At 27.7% G+C, this 17,940-nt stretch overlaps 1 pseudogene; it reads left to right on the forward strand.

Annotated features, from left to right (window-relative positions):
- Positions 1-10,793: 10,793 nt before the first annotated feature.
- Positions 10,794-17,940, forward strand: part of LOC149551466 (glycosylphosphatidylinositol anchor biosynthesis protein 11-like) — a 43,920-nt pseudogene continuing 36,773 nt past the window's right edge.

Below are 17,940 nucleotides of genomic sequence, written 5' to 3' on the forward strand. Positions count from 1 at the left end.
AGTATTTTTTAAAACTAAAAATATGCTTTAGTAGTTCTCGGAGTCACAATTATGATTGTATAATTTTTTTAAAGTTTTGATTATGAATAATATGTTATAATATAAAAATATTACAAGTAGGTATCTTAAGATTCAGGAAGATGTCTATTCAAAAATAAGAAAAAAATAGTAAATCGTGTTAATTTTTTTATTTTTTTAATGGTGCACTAGAGGAGAGAGTCTTCTTCAAGAATATGTAATTTTTTTAAAAAAAAATGTAGATTTGATGGAAAATGTTTGAGGGGAGAAAAAAATTGTCTATTTCTGATAACTTTGACTTTGACCAGTTATAACTTGAAAAATATTAGCCAAATTTTAATTTTAATTTTTTGGTGCACTAGGTATACATGTTAACTCTAACATATTCCAAAATCAAACCAAAATATGAAGATTTTCATATATTTGTTTGACGGGAAAAAAACTCTATATTTTTAGTATTTTTAAAAAATTCAAAAATACACTTTAAAAATTCAAAAATAAATAAAATTTTCACTCAATTTTTTAAAAAAAAATAATAGACATAAACTTCATCCAATTTTACACGTTTCATTAGTTTACATCATCTTCAAATTCTAAGCACAAATGCCACTTTTATTTCGTAAAAGTTGAAGACTTTAAATTCTGATATCACTTCTCCTTTATAAAAGGTGACACAGGTTTGTGCTTTTACCCGACAAATTAGCATCAGTGTTTAGGTGCACTCGTGATATTCTCATATTTCCTTTGCACTCTTTCTCTTCCTGTCTTCATCATATCTGTTTTATGTGTTTGAATACTCTCTATGATTGAATCTACTATTTGAAATTGGAATCAAGATATTTTATTTGGTTGAGAAGAAAACAATAGAAAAATCTTAGATCCAATAAAGGAAAAATAATTAGATCTTAATCGGGTTTGGGTTCGAATTTATATTGTGAAATTAGATAGACAAGATTTGGAATTAAAATAGAAATTTTATGGTGAAAATTCAAATGATTAGATGTAATCTTTCTATCAATTATATTTTTAGATGCATATGAACAAACCCTTTTATGGTTAAATTTAGAAAACAATTATTTTAAAAGGAAATTCTTAATTCATCATAAATTGTCCTATCGCTGCCTCTTGGATAGACCCGAATTCAGTCATTCATAACTTTTTATCGAGATTAAATTTATTCGATCGCTCTAATCAGAATCGGTGCAACTTGGCCCTCTCCAACATATTTAAATTTTAGCCTGATCCAACAGTTCATTAGGGAGATATGGCCGCCGTACTGGGACTGTTTTATTTAAGAACGGATGTCTCTTCATTTCCCATAACCAAGAGTTCTTTATGCTTAAACTTCACAAAAATAATATATCAAAGTAATATAATTAGAATTTAATAATTATTTAATTAGTCTAAAGACTAATTAGAATGTTCTAAATGAATTAATGAAGATTTTTAATGAAAAGTTTGTGGATGGAGCTGACGGATAGAGAATGGATGACTTTTAATATTAATTATTTAATGTATATTAAATACTATTTAATATATAGTTAAGAGGTGGTAAAAGTGTTTAATGATGATTATTAAGAGACTCAAATTTTAATGATATTAGATTTAGATTTAAATAAGAATTATTATATTGACAAGGAGTCATAGTTACATTATAACATTGTTATAACATAGCTACGATTTGAATTATTGATATGCCTTAAAGGTTAGTTAAATAATAACTAATGAGACTTATGGAAATATAGTTTGATGAGTTTATTATTTATTAATGTTTGTTAGATCTAACAAACTATTAATAAATAATGGTTTAAATAGTTATCAACAAATTTGATTAGAGATAATCTATTGGAGATTATTTAATGAATTAAAGATATTATTGCAATCTTCTCTTATTAGAATCTTATTAATATGCATTAGTTTTATATGGTCTATTATCTAATCTAATTAAATCAAATTTAATTAAGATTAGTTAATAGTAGAAGAAGTGTAGTTAATTATTAGTAATCGAAGTAAATGAATTAATTTTTTTTTTTTTTTAATATAGTTTATATAGTGGACTTTTTATAATGTATATTGAATACTATTAAACAATTTTAGAGTTGTTTAATGAAGATGATAATGCTAAGAATTTGAAAATTATTCATGTTAAAATCTACAATGAGTCTTATTGGTTTGTGATAGGGATCTTTTTCAAACAACTTTTGTACAGACAAAATATTATTAGAACAATTAGAAAATGGAGTCTAATGGTTGGTTTTAATATTGATTTAATAATTGTAAGATGATAAGTTATATTATGTTGATTTAAATTTAGAAACTCTAAATGATATTGGATTAAGATTGAATTATTATGTTATTGGTTAATACGTTTGAATACCTTAATGGTACTAAGAGTTAGCTAATGAAGTTCTATGTAAAAGTTCTCTAGATTGATTATTTATAGTTGTGATAAGTTTATTATTTATTAATATTTGTTGGGTCTAACAAACTATTAATAAATAATAGTATAAATAGTTTAAATAGTTATCAACTAATACGAATAGAGTTACTCTAAAGGAGATTAGTTAATGATCGAAGTACTGTAAAAGATATTAATCAAATTGAATTGGTTAATAATTTGGAGGATTATTAGTTAACTGAATCAATGTACATAGGGAAAACTTATTTGAGATAATAATACCTGGTATTGAGGATTTATTATAACTTGTTATTATTAAAATATAAATGAGAACATTGTTGTAGAGTGATGTATGTGATTATTAAAGAATTAATAATAAGATTCTCAATATAGCTTGTCATTAAATAATAACAAGTTATTATTATTGAATTATTAATATGATCATTTGAGTATTGAATTAAAGTTGACTTTTAACTTACATAATTCTAGTTAGTTATTAGTCAACTGATGTTAATTAGAACGTTCCTATAGTTATACAATTATTAATTAAATCAATTAATGAGAGTTAATTAGATTTAATTAATAATTAAGTTATGTAATAGAGATTTATTTGATATAATTCTTTTAACGAGATTGTAGATTATCTATATTGAAGTTGATAGGTCTTATTCTTATGTCTTGAATTATGACTTTAGATATTGTATGGTTGTCAACGATGGTGACGATTAAATTCAAAGACTCAAACTTTAATAATATTTAATTAAGTTTCTAATTGAAAACTAAAAAGATGTTAATAGGTCATGGATGGTGTACCTATGTTAATGGATTAAGATAAATAAAGTTATAATCTCTTATTCGAAGAATGAAAATTGGTCCTCTTATAATATAATGAATAATGATCTTAGAAAAGTTGAAAGGTTAATCAATTAGAATATGGATCATGGTTAAATAAGAGAACAATTTGATTAAAGGTCAATGATGATCAGTTTAGTGAATATTTATCCTTAAGTTATTCTTTAAATGTAATTCTTATTAATGGAAGGATAATGTTATCAGGGAACAAATGGGTTGACTTGTAGGTCAAATGATGAAACTTGAGACACTTGAAAATATACTTGCAAACAAAAAACTAGAAACCTCTACATTTGATTCAACTATGTAAGATAGCAAAACCAAAACATGTGTTTGTATCGTGTATTTTTTATGCTTCTTATTTTGGATTTTTGGGTTGACTAGTGTTGACCGGTCTTAGGTTGTTACCAGAGGCTCAGGGGTTATGAGATGTGTTGGCATGTTGATCTTATTTGGTCTCGATCTTTATATGCCAAACCATGGTAATGTGATCGTATGCTCTATAAAATGTTTGTATTTACTGATTGCTATTGTTCATCAGTCTTCATGTATGAAGCTAAGATGTATGCATATGAGACACTTGAGCTAATCATTTTTGAGTCATCGATCAGTTATCCTTGGATTACTTTCTAGTCACCATGATGGGACTAAAATGTGGATTTATTCTTGATGATGTCATGTTGTGACATGTTTGACTCAATTATTTCAGAGTCTTCGATCAATATGATTTTGAGATATTCTTGGTTGCTTGTTGAGAACCAATGATTATGGTGATTTATTTTGAGATATGTTTTCGTTATTGAGAACCAATGGATACTTCTGATTATCAGTGATGCCTTCAGTTGCCAATAGAGAACTGTTGTGGTCATGATTTTCTATGGATTCTTTTCGGATGCTCATGGAGATTTGATGATTCTTATCTTAGAGATTTGATGATTCTTATTATGGATATTTGATGCTTATTTGATGATTATTTTTATGGATTATCTTTTGGATTTTCTTTACAGTCGCTTGTACAGGACTGTGGTGATTTATGATTCCATGAGCCTAGGGTAGGTAATATACTTGTAGTGTCGAAAAGTGTCTTGCAATGGGGGTCGGGGCCCTAAGAGGCTGCCAGGGTAACTCATTGTAAGTTGGATTAATAAGTGATAACATTCACACCTAATACTAACTGAATGAACTTAAAAAGATAAGAGTTTTTGTTCTTGACCATGCCTTGAGTGCTTGTATAGGCTAGGATGGGAGTAGTGAGAACACATGGTTGTGATCTTGCATTCCATAGTATGCCTCGTCAGTATGAGAGGATACTAGTGGCCACATGAGATCTGTATGGACCCGTGGAGTTTAGCTAACTGCCAGGGTAACTTGCACGAGATAAATGTGATGACACTTTCCCACTTGCATAGTAGGTTCCTACATGTCTTTGTGTGCCTCTGGGAATTAGATGTCAATTTTTGTGTGTGATTGGAACTTTTGAGTTAGTATACTTTTAGGATTCCTGGACTATAGATATTTGTGCTATGTGTTATGGATAGCCTACTTGGGACTTGAGATTATCTCCTCAGCACGGTGGGAGTGGACTACTTAGGTTCCACACGGTCAGGTGGTAGTGTATTTTTCACTTTTATCATTTGACATTCATCGAGACGTCGTGGCTAATGCATCCTTCATGATGGTGGATATGTATCCTTTCATTGATGATTTGCATTTGTTAGATGATGTTATCTTATGCTTTTATTTGCATGTAGATTACTTTCTGCATATGATATAGTATATGCTAGGAGTGACATTCCTACTATGTTCATACCGATGATATCTTCGGTGATTTTGGAATGTTAAGCACGGAGGGATGGTTATAGCCCACGATGGTCTAATGATGCTATTAACGGTTGGGAGGAACCGTGCACTTAGTTTATTATGTTTGATCTTATGATGGATGTATCATGTGCTTATCTTTACTTTGATATATCATGGATTAGAATAGAGTGATGTACTATATTTCACATATGTATACTCTTTTAAGCCTTCATACCCTGCGACATGTGCAGTGGATGATTGTGCATTCTAAAATGTAATTTAGAAAGGACATTTGTACAATGGACTTATCATTATTATTTCATGTGGATGTTGTACTAGATGGAAACATGTATGTAATTCACGTTAAGGGATCTTAAAGAATGTAATCTGTTAAGTATGTTCTGTTTATTTTTAGATGGACATTGCTATTGCTTCCGTTATTGTGAATAAGTTATATGTGGTATTTACTTTCAATTAATTTTTAAAAAAAAATGTTACCAAATTTAGTGAAATTCTAAGATAATTCTTTGGATCCCTTGGTGGGGCATTACAGTTGTTGAAATTCATACTCACATTTGCTCATATTCACATACGCATAGATCAAGTTTGACCAGAAGTTGACCAGATTTAAACACGATTGACATGAGTTGACGAGTTTCAAAAAAAAAATTGAAATAATTAAACAAAATTATTTAATTAAATGGAGTACTTACTTCTAATTAATTAAAAAAAGTTATTTAATTAAATGAGAAGGCATTCCTAATTAATTAAATGAAGTTAATTAATTAAATAAGAAAATTGTCTCTAATTAATTAAAGATTATTTAATTAAATACAAAAAGTAAATATGAGAGCATATCTCATTTTATTATATTAAATATCTCAACAAAATCTCTCTTTAGTTCAAAAAGGAAAATTTCTAGTCCACTATTGATAAAAAATGAGTTAAATAAGTTAACTCCTTTTTCTACTCAAATTGAATCAGCTAACTCCTTATTTTACTCAAATTAAATCTGTTAACTCTCTTTAATTTGGAAATCTCTCTTTATGACTGAACTTCACCTTTAATCCTAACCGTTGATTGAAATCGATCTCAACTGTTGATGAATTCCATAAAAGTCTATTTAAAAGACCCTCATCTCTTCATTTTGAAAGGTTGAATGAGAATTTGCATCGAATTACTGCTGGAATTTATACTCACATTTGCTCATATTCACATACGCAAAGATCAAGTTTGACCAAAAGTTGACCAGATTTAACCACAGTTGACTTGAGTTGAGTAGTTTCGAAAAGAATTTTAAAATAATTAAATGAAATTATTTAATTAAATGGAGTATTTACTTCTAATTAATTAAACAAAGTTATTTAATTAAATGAGAAGCCATTACTAATTAATTAAATGAAGCTATTTAATTAAATAATAAAAATGTCTAATTAATTAAAGATTATTTAATTAAATAGAAAAAGTAATTATGAGAGCATATCTCATTTTATTAAATTAAATATCCCAACAAAATCTCTCTTCAGTTCAAAAGGGGAAATTTTCAGTTCACTATTGATTAAAAATGAGTTAAATCAGTTAACTCTTTTTTCTACTCAAATTGAATCTGTTAACTCCTTATTTTACTCAAATTAAATCTGTTAACTCCTTTTAATTTGGAAATCTCCCTTTATGACTGTACTTCACCTTTAATCCTAATCGTTGATTGAAATTGATCTCAACCGTTGATGAATTCCAAGAAAGTCTATTTAAGAGACCCTCATATCTTCAATTTGAAAGGTTGAATGAGAATTTGCATCGAATTGTTGTTGGAATTCATATTCACAGTTGCTCATATTCGCATACGCAAAGATTAAGTTTGACCAAAAGTTGACCAAATTTGACCACGGTTGACTTGAGTTGACTAGTTTTGAAAAGAATTTTGAAATAATTAAATGAAATTATTTAATTAAATGGAGTACCTACTTTTAATTAATTAAAAAAAGTTATTTAATTAAATGAGAAGCCATTCCCAGTTAATTAAATGAAGTTATTTAATTAAATAAGAAAAGTGTCTATAATTAATTAAATATTATTTAATTAAATAGAAAAAATAATTATGAGAGCATATCTCATTTTATTAAATTAAATATCTCAACAAAATCTCTCTTCAGTTCAAAAAGGAAAATTTCCAGTTCACTATTGATAAAAAATGAGTTAAACCAGTTAACTCCTTTTTCTACTCAAATTGAATCAGTTAACTCCTTATTTTACTCAAATTAAATCTGGTAACTCCCTTTAATTTGAAAATATCTCTTTATGACTGAACTTCACCTTTAATCCTGACCGTTGATTGAAATCGATCTCAACCGTTGATGAATTCTAGAAAAGTCTATTTAAGAGACCCTCATCTCTTCATTTTGAAAGGTTGAATTGGAATTTGCATCGAATTGTTGCTGGAATTCATACTCACATTTGCTCATATTCACATACGCAAAGATCAAGTTTGACCAAAAATTGACCAGATTTAACCACGGTTGACTTGAGTTGACTAGTTTCGAAAAGAATTTTGAAATAATTGAACGAAATTATTTAATTAAATGGAGTACTTACTTCTAATTAATTAAACAAACTTATTTTATTAAATGTGAAGCCATTCCTAATTAATTAAATGAAGTTATTTAATTAAATAAGAAAAGTGTCTCTAATTAATTAAAGATTATTTAAATAAATAGAAAAAGTAATTATGAGAGGATATCTCATTTTATTAAATTAAATATCTCAACAAAATTTCTCTTCAGTTCAAAAAGGGAAATTTTCAATTCACTATTGATAAAAAATGAGTTAAATCAGTTAACTCCTTTTTCTACTCAAATTGAATTAGTTAACTCTTTATTTTACGCAAATTAAATCTGTTAACTCGATTTAATTTGGAAATCTCCCTTTATGACTAAAATCACCTTTAATCCTGATCGTTGATTGAAATCAATCTCAACTGTTGATGAATTCAGGAAAGTCTATTTAAGAGACCCTCATCTCTTCATTTTGAAAGGTTGAATGAGAATTTGCATCGAATTGTTGTTGGAATTCATACTCACATTAGCTCATATTCACATACGCAAAGATCAAGTTTTTCTAATTTATTAAAGATTATTTAATTGAATAGAAAAATTAATTATGAGAGCATATCTCATTTTATTAAATTAAATATCTCAACAAAATCTCTCTTTAGTTCAAAAAGAAAAAATTCCAATTCACTATTGATAAAAAATAAGTTAAATAAGTTAACTCCTTTTTCTACTCAAATTGAATCAGTTAACTCCTTATTTTACTCAAATTAAATCTGTTAACTCCCTTTAATTTGAAAATTTTTCCTTTATGACTGAACTTCACCTTTAATCCTGACCGTTGATTGAAATCGATCTCAACCGTTGATGAATTATAGGAAAGTCTATTTAAGAGACCCTCATCTCTTCATTTTGAAAATTTGAGTGAGAATTTGCATTGAATTGTTGCTGGAATTCATACTCACATTTGCTCAGATTCACATACGCAAAGATCAAATTTGACCAAAAGTTGACTAGATTTAACCACAGTGGACTTGAGTTGACTAGTTTCAAAAAGAATTTTGAAATAATTAAATGAAATTATTTAATTGAATGGAATACTTACTTCTTGTAACGCCCCGCCAAGGGATCCAAAAGAATTAACCTAAAGTTTCACTAAGTTTGCTAAACATTTTTTTTTTTTAAAGTAAGAATGTATAACATACACATCAAACACATAGTAGCGGAAGCAATAACATGTAATCATCGACAAACATACATTGCAAGTTACATTTCTTAAAGATCCCAAGACGTTGAGTCACGTTTAAATTTAATTAAATCTAAGTCTAACAACTATCACATACATATGAAAGAATAATCAGAAAGTCCCATGTCCATAATATACATTTGTTCTGAATGTCTCTCGGCAAATTAATTCAGAATGCTCAATCATCCACTGTACAAGTCACAGGGTATGAAAGGCTTAAAAGAATATACATATGTAAAGATAAAGATACAACATCCTCAAATCCATGATACAAAGTACAGTAGAAATATATGAAACTATTCACCATACATGATACATCCATACATCCATAATGATAAAACATCTATCATAAAATCTAACCATCCATCATAATAATCCAAGAACACAGTGAAGATGAAAGCCAATCACGAAAACTCCAGCCACGGTGACCACGGAACGGATATCAATGGTAAGAATAAAAAGCACTACCACTCGACCGCGTGGAACCTAAATGGTCCACTCCCACCGCGCTGAGGAGATAGTCTCAAGTCCCAAACAAGGTATCAAAACACAAAACACAAGTACTCTCTAAGTCTGGAAATCCTAAAAGTATACTAACTCAAGGGTTCCAACATAGATAGACATCTAGACCCAGAGGCACCACAAAGACACGTAGGAAACCTAATATGCAAGCGGAAAAGTGTCATCACAAAAGTCACGTAGAAGTTACCCGAGCAATCCCTTAGGAATCCCAGGTCCCTACTGATCCCTGCGGCCACTAGTATCCTCTCGTACTGACAAGGCATACTATGGAATGCAAGGTTGTAACCAAGCATTCTCTCTACCCCATCCTAGTCTGTACTAGCACTCAAGGCATGGGAGAGAACATACAATTATCTTGTTAGGTTCATTTTCCCTTATTTAGTGTAAATGTTTTCACTTATTAAAACAACTTACAATGGGTTACTCCAGGCAGCCTCTTAGGGCCCCGATCCCCATTGCAAGCCACTTCCCGACACTACACATAGATAACCTACCCTAGGCTCATGAAATCACGAATCAAAGAATCATAATAAAATCACCTCAGTCCTATACAAGCAACTGAAAAACATCATAAAAAGATAAGACACAAAATTACATCAGTTCTTCATGAGCAACAGATAATATCAAATAGTAAACATATGATCACGACAGTTCTCTATCAGCAACTGAAGGCATCAATGATAAATCACAAAATCCAATGGTTCTCCAATGAGCAACCAGAAAGTATCCCAATAGTAAATTACAATACTCATCAAAGACTCCAAAATGGTCAAGTCAAAACATGACATAATCAAGAACATAACAAACACTTCAGTCCTCTCAAGCGACCGAAAAGCAATCCAAGTATAACTGATCGAGACTCAAAAATGGTTATCAAATATAACTGATCAAGACTCAAAAATGGTTAAGTTAGGTATCTCAAATACATACACCTCAGCTTCACACAAGGAAACTGGAAAGCAATAAAAAACAGTAAATACAATCATGTCATAGAGCACTTCATCACATTACCATGGTCGGGTTAAGAAAGATCGAGACCAAATCATCATGACATCACATTCACAACCCTGAACCTCTGGTAACAACCTAAGATTGGTCAAAGCTAAGCCAACCCCCAAAAATCACAAATAATAGACAACGTATAGAAACATCAAAGTCTCATAGATTGGATTTGTTTTTTTGAAAAATATTGTTGATTTAAACAATAAGGTTTCAGTTTTAGTATTGTCAAACCTAAATAAGATTAATTAATGATACATAAAGAATCATATGATATTTATTAATAATTTATTTATTTATAAAATTATTAATAAATAATAAAATTTCAATATAATTTAAAATTTAATAAATTTTAAATTAACTAATAATAATATTAAATAAAATAATTATATTTAAAATGATTTTTTAAAAAATGATTTTAAAAAAAAAAGAAATCGTATTACTATTAAAAGAAACGGCATTTTTTTTTAAGGCCCACCGGCCTGCCGTCCACTTGCGGCCGCAGGTGTTACTGCTGCCGCAGGTAGCAGTACCACCTGCTGCGGCAGCGTGGGGAAGGATGTGGGGCGTGGGAAGTGGTGGCCCCGCCCCACCCAAATATATATATAATTATTATTATTATTTTTAATTATTATTATTTTTTTATATTTATAAAATCTCTAATTTTGTTTTTAAATAAATGTATAAAATAAATTAATTTTATTTTAAATTAGATTTATTTAATTTTATTAAAACAATATATATATATATATAATAAATAATGTTTATTTTAAATTTAGTTTTATTAAATTTTCATTAAGACAATATCCTCAAAGGAAAATATATATATTATATATATATATATATATATATATTTAAAAACTTAGAACTTTCAATTTTACATTCAAAACCCTTACTCATTTAAATCTTAATTTTTTTATCTAGAAAACAAGGGTTCTAATAACTCTTCCAGTCTCCATGAATACAAAAATTATTGACGAACAATTAATGAATTCACAATATTGAAAAGTTAAAACTTTCATCATAGAGAAATCAGATTTACAAACTCCAGACACGAAGAAGACAGGAAAGGATATTTGCGTAATAAATCGATAATCAATAACACAAGATCCTACCTGATCCTGATGCTATTATGCAATCTCCAGGAACTATAAGAGAATTTGCTCCTCTCAATAACCTTCTTCTGGAAAACTTTCTTGGTATCAGCCTTATGAAATTAGCTTCCAAAAGTCGTCTCCCCAAAAATTCCCGTCCAAATTCATGTGTGCCAAAAATGAACCCCCAAAGTTGTAATAAGAAGTTTTCTCCTCAAATCGGGGCACTAACTATGCGTTCACCCGAGAAGACTCTTTGCACAACTGAGTTAACTCCCAAATTAACCTTTATTATCTTTTCTTTTAATTTGCATTCATCTTTTATGCACATTAAGTTGATTTATTAAATAACTTTATTTAATATTCTACTTGACTTCTATTTTAAATTAATTTATTACTTTAATCTCATGTGCACTTTATGAAATTAAAATAATGTCATTAATTTCTATTATTTAATCTTTTAATTTAATTCTCAAATTTAAACTCATGCTTAGATCATGCGATCTAGAATTCTTAATAATTTTATATCTTTCAACTTTTAATTTATTTTAGAACTTAATTGATAACATATTTAATTAATTTAATTAACAATGATATTTAGCATTTATTTAAAAATGAACTCTAAATATATTATTATTAAATTAAATAAATATTATCCTATTCTAAATTTATCTTTGAACTTTAATCTCCAAATTTAGTTCTTTTATTTAATTAATTTCTCAATTAATTAAATATTAAAGATATCAAAATAATTCTCTATTAAATTAAATCATTAATTAATCTTTTTAATTAATTTCTTTTATTTTAAACTTATGCACGCATCATGCAATGTAGAATCTTTTTAATAATTTAATATCTTTTCCACTTCTTAATTCATTTTAGAAACTTAATTAATAAAATATTTATTAATTCAATTAATAATAATATTTAGCATTTATTTAAAAATGAACTCTAATTATTTTATTATTAAATTAAATAAATATTATCACGTTCTAAATTTAAACTTTTAACTTTTATCACCAAATTTAATTCTTTTTATTTAATTAATTTCTCAATTAATTAAATATTAAAATCTCATGATAATTTTTCCATTAAATTAAATCATTAATTAATCTTTTAATTAGACTTAATTAATAAAAGTTACACCAAAGACTCATAAAGCAACATACGAAAACCTATCATTGCAAAGCACATACTAAATCAAACAAAATGGTTATAATTCTGAAATTACATCATTTGATGCATTCAGAGGGTACTTAACTCAGATACTTGTCCTAATTATCAATTAGGACAATTGGCTAAAGGGTTTAGGATTTGGACTTAAGAGTTTATCTCCCCTCTCTTACCATTGAGACAATGCGATAGGGTACGCTCATTCTGGCAATTTAGGGAAGTCGATACCCGGTACCTGCAACCTGCATAAAAATCCATGCATGTACAAACACAATATTCTAAGCTAAACAGACAATGGCAGGAAGTGGTGCATCGTGTAGATCCTGACTAGCAGGTGACTACGACTCCCTTCCTTAACCACATCAGAAACACCATACATAAAACAAACAAACACGCACACCATACACATGCAATATGGGGTAAGTATCCATAAGAAAGCACGTGTGATAATAAACCATCTAACTAATCGTCATCGATAACTTAAAATATTGAATAATCATCATACATGCATGAAATATAGAGTACCAAGTAATCTCATCATATAATAAACTGAGTGTAAACCAACATCTGATAATCTCTAAAATAATAATACTAATCATCAAACATAAGTTGGCCTAAAAGAGTTTGGCAATGAAGACTGAAATGCGACTTAGGGGTAGGCACTACACTTCTAATTAATTAAACAAAGTTATTTAATTAAATGAGAAGCCATTCCTAATTAATTAAATGAAGTTATTTAATTAAATAAGAAAAGTTTCTCTAATTAATTAAACATTATTTAATGAAATAGAAAAAGTAAATTATGAGAGCGTATCTCATTTTATTAAATTAAATATCTCAACAAAATCTCTCTTTAGTTCAAAAAGAGAAATTTTCAGTTCACTATTGATAAAAAATGAGTTAAATCAGTTAACTCCTTTTTTTACTCAAATTGAATCAGTTAACTCCTTATTTTACTCAAATTAATTCTGTTAACTCCCTTTAATTTGGAAATCTCCCTTTATGACTGAACTTCACCTTTAATCCTGACTGTTGATTGAAATCGATTTCAACCATTGATGAATTTCAGAAAAGTCTATTTAAGAGACCCTCACCTCTTCATTTTGAAAGGTTGAATGAGAATTTGCATCGAATTGTTGATGGAATTCATACTCACATTTGCTCATATTCACATATGCAAAGATCAAGTTTGACCAAAAGTTGACCAGATTTAACCACGGTTGATTAGTTTCAAATTTTTTTTTGAAATAATTAAATGAAATTATTTAATTAAATGGAGTACTTACTTCTAATTAATTAAAAAAAGTTATTTAATTAAATGAGAAGCCATTCGTAATTAATTAAATGAAGTTATTTAATTAAATAAGAAAAGTGTCTCTAATTAATTAAAGATTATTTAATTAAATAGAAAAAGTAATTATGAGAGCATATCTCATTTTATTAAATTAAATATCTCAACAAAATCTCTCTTCAGTTCAAAAAGGTAAATTTCCAATTCACTATTGATAAAAAATGAGTTAAATCAGTTAACTCCTTTTTCTACTCAAATTGAATCAGTTAACTCCTTATTTTACTCAAATTAAATCTGTTAACTCCTTTTAATTTATAAATCTCCCTTTACGACTGAACTTCACCTTTAATCCTGACCATTGATTGAAATCGATCTCAACCGTTGATGAATTCCAGGAAAGTCTATTTAAGAGACCCTCATCTCTTCATTTTGAAAGGTTGAATGAGAATTTGCATCGAATTGTTGCTAGAATTCATACGCACATTTGCTCATATTCACATACGCAAAGATCAAGTTTGACCAAAAGTTGACTAGATTTAAGCACGATTGACTTTAGTTAACTAGTTTCAAAAAGAATTTTGAAATTATTAAACAAAATTATTTAATTAAATGGAGTACTTACTTCTAATTAATTAAACAAAGTTATTTATTTAAATGAGAAGCCATTCCTAATTAATTAAATGAAGTTATTTAATTAAATAAGAAAAGTTTCTCTAATTAATTAAAGATTATTTAATTAAATAGAAAAAGTAGTTATGAGAGCATATCTCATTTTGTTAAATTAAATATCTCAACAAAATCTCTCTTCAGTTCAAAGAGGGAAATTTCCAGTTCACTATTGATCAAAAATGTGTTAAATCAGTAAACTCCTTTTTCTACTCAAATTGAATCAGTTAACTCCTTATTTTACTCAAATTAAATCTGTTAACTCCCATTAATTTGAAACTCTCCCTTTATGACTGAACTTCAGTTTTAATCTTGACCGTTGATTGAAATCGATCTCAACCGTTGATGAATTCCAGGAAAGTCTATTTAAGAGACCCTCATCTCTTCATTTTGAAAGGTTGAATGAGAACTTGCATCAAATTGTTGCTGGAATTCATACTCACATTTCCTCATATACACATATGCAAAGATCAAGTTTTACCAAAAGTTGACCAAATTTAACCACGGTTGAGTTGAGTTGACTAATTTCAAAAAGAATTTTGAAATAATTAAACGAATTTTTTAAATTAAATGGAGTACTTACTTCTAATTAATTAAACAAAGTTATTTAATTAAATGAGAAGCCATTCCTAATTAATTAAATGAAGTTATTTAATTAAATAAGAAAAGTGTCTCTAATTAATTAAAGATTTTTTAATTAAATACAAAAAGTAATTATGAGAGCATATCTCATTTTATTAAATTAAATATTTCAACAAAATCTCTCTTCAGTTCAAAAAGAGAAATTTCCAGTTCACTACTAATAAAAAATGAGTTAAATTAGTTAACTCCTTTTTCTACTCAAATTGAATCAGTTAAAACTTTTTTTTACTCAAATTAAATATTTTGACTCCTTTTAATTTAGTAATCTCCCTTTATGACTGAACTTCACTTTTAAACCTGATCGTTGATTGAAATCGATCTCAACTGTTGATGAATTCCAGGAAAGTCTATTTAAGAGACCCTCATCTCTTCATTTTGAAAGGTTGAATGAGAAGTTGCATCGAAATGTTGCTAGAACTCACACTCACATTTGCTCATATTGACATATGAAAAAATCAAATTTGACCAAAAGTTGACCAGATTTAACCACCATTGACTTGTGTTGACTAGTTTCGAAAAGAATTTTAAAATAATTAAATGAAATTATTTAATTAAATGGAGTACTTACTTCTTAATAATTAAACAAAGTTATTTAATTAAATGAGAAGCCATTCCTAGTTAATTAAACGAAGTTATTTAATTAAATAAGAAAATTGTCTCTAATTAATTAAAGATTTTTTAATTAAATAGAAAAAGTAATTATGAGAGCATATGTCATTTTATTAAATTAAATATTTCAACAAAATCTCTCTTTATATCAAAAAGAGAAATTTCCAAGGCAATATTGATCAAAAATGAGTTAAATGAGTTAACTCCTTTTTCTACTCCAATTGAATTAGTTAACTCCTTATTTTACTCAAAATAAATCTGTTAACTCCTTTTAATTTGGAAATCTCTCTTTATGAGTGAACTTCACCTTTAATCCTGATCGTTGATTGAAATCGATCTCAACTGTTAATGAATTTCAGGAAAGTCTATTTAAGAGACTCTCATCTCTTCATTTTGAAAGGTTGAATGAGAATTTGCATCGAATTGTTGCTGAAATTTATACTCACATTTGCTCATATTCACATACTGAAAGATCAAGTTTGACCAAAAGTTGATCAGATTTAACCACGGTAGACTTGAATTGACTTGTTTCGAAAAGAATTTTTAAATAATTAAATGAAATTATTTAATTAAATGGAGTACTTACTTCTAATTAATTAAACAAAGTTATTTAATTAAATGAGAAGCCATTCCTAATTAATTAAATGAAGTTATTTAATTAAATAAGAAAAGTGTCTCTAATTAATTAAAGATTATTTAATTAAATAGAAAAAGTAGTTATGAGAGCATATCTCATTTTGTTAAATTAAATATCTCAACAAAATCTCTCTTCAGTTCAAAAAGGGAAATTTCAAGTTCACTGTTGATCAAAAATGAGTTGAATCAGTTAACTCATTTTTCGACTCAAATTGAATCAGTTAACTTCTTATTTAACTCAAATTAAATCAGTTAACTCTCTTTTATTTGAAAATCTCCCTTTATGACTGAACTTCACCTTTAATCATGACCGTTGATTGAAATCGATCTCAACCGTTGATGAATTCCAGGAAAGTCTATTTAAGAGACCCTCATCTCTTCATTTTGAAAGGTTGAATGAGAATTTGCATCAAATTGTTGCTAGAATTCATACTCACATTTGCTCATATTTACATACGCAAAGATCAAGTTTGACCAAAAGTTGACCAGATTTAACCACAGTTGACTTGAGTTGACTAGTTTTGAAAAGAATTTTGAAATGATTAAACGAAATTATTTAATTATATGGAGTACTTACTTCTAATTAATTAAACAAAGTTATTTAATTAAATGAGAAGCCATTCCTAATTAATTAAATGAAGCTATTTGATTAAATAAGGAAAGTGTCTCTAATTAATTAAAGATTATTTAATTAAATAGAAGAAGTAATTATGAGAGCATATCTCATTTTATTAAATTAAATATTTCAACAAAATCTCTCTTCAGTTCAAAAAGAGAAATTTCCAATTCACTATTGATCAAAAATGAGTTAAATCAGTTAACTCGTTTTTCTACTCAAATTGAATCAGTTAACTCCTTATTTTACTCAAATTGAATCTTTTAGCTCCCTTTAATTTGGAAATCTCCCTTTATGAGTTAACTTCACCTTTAATCCTGACCGTTGATTGAAATCGATCTCAACCGTTAATGAATTTTAGGAAAGTCTATTTAAGAGACTCTCATCTCTTCATTTTGAAAGGTTGAATGAGAATTTGCATCGAATTGTTGCTGAAATTTATACTCACATTTGCTCATATTCACATACGCAAAGATCAAGTTTGACCAAAAGTTGATCAGATTTAACCACGGTTGACTTGAATTGACTTGTTTCGAAAAGAATTTTGAAATAATTAAACAAAATTATTTAATTAAATTGAGTACTTACTTCTAATTAATTAAAGAAAGTTATTTAATTAAGTGAGAAGCCATTCCTAATTAATTAAATGAAGTTATTTAATTAAATAAGAAAATTGTCTCTAATTAATTAAAGATTATTTAATTAAATAGAAAAATTAGTTATGAGAGCATATCTCATTTTGTTAAGTTAAATATCTCAACAAAATCACTTTTCAGTTCAAAAAGGGAAATTTCAAGTTCACTATTGATAAAAAATGAGTTGAATTAGTTAA

The sequence above is a fragment of the Cupressus sempervirens genome, chromosome 6 (genome assembly GCF_028749045.1).
Source record: "Cupressus sempervirens isolate cs-2001-9-10 chromosome 6, ASM2874904v1, whole genome shotgun sequence".
Lineage (NCBI taxonomy): Eukaryota > Viridiplantae > Streptophyta > Pinopsida > Cupressales > Cupressaceae > Cupressus > Cupressus sempervirens.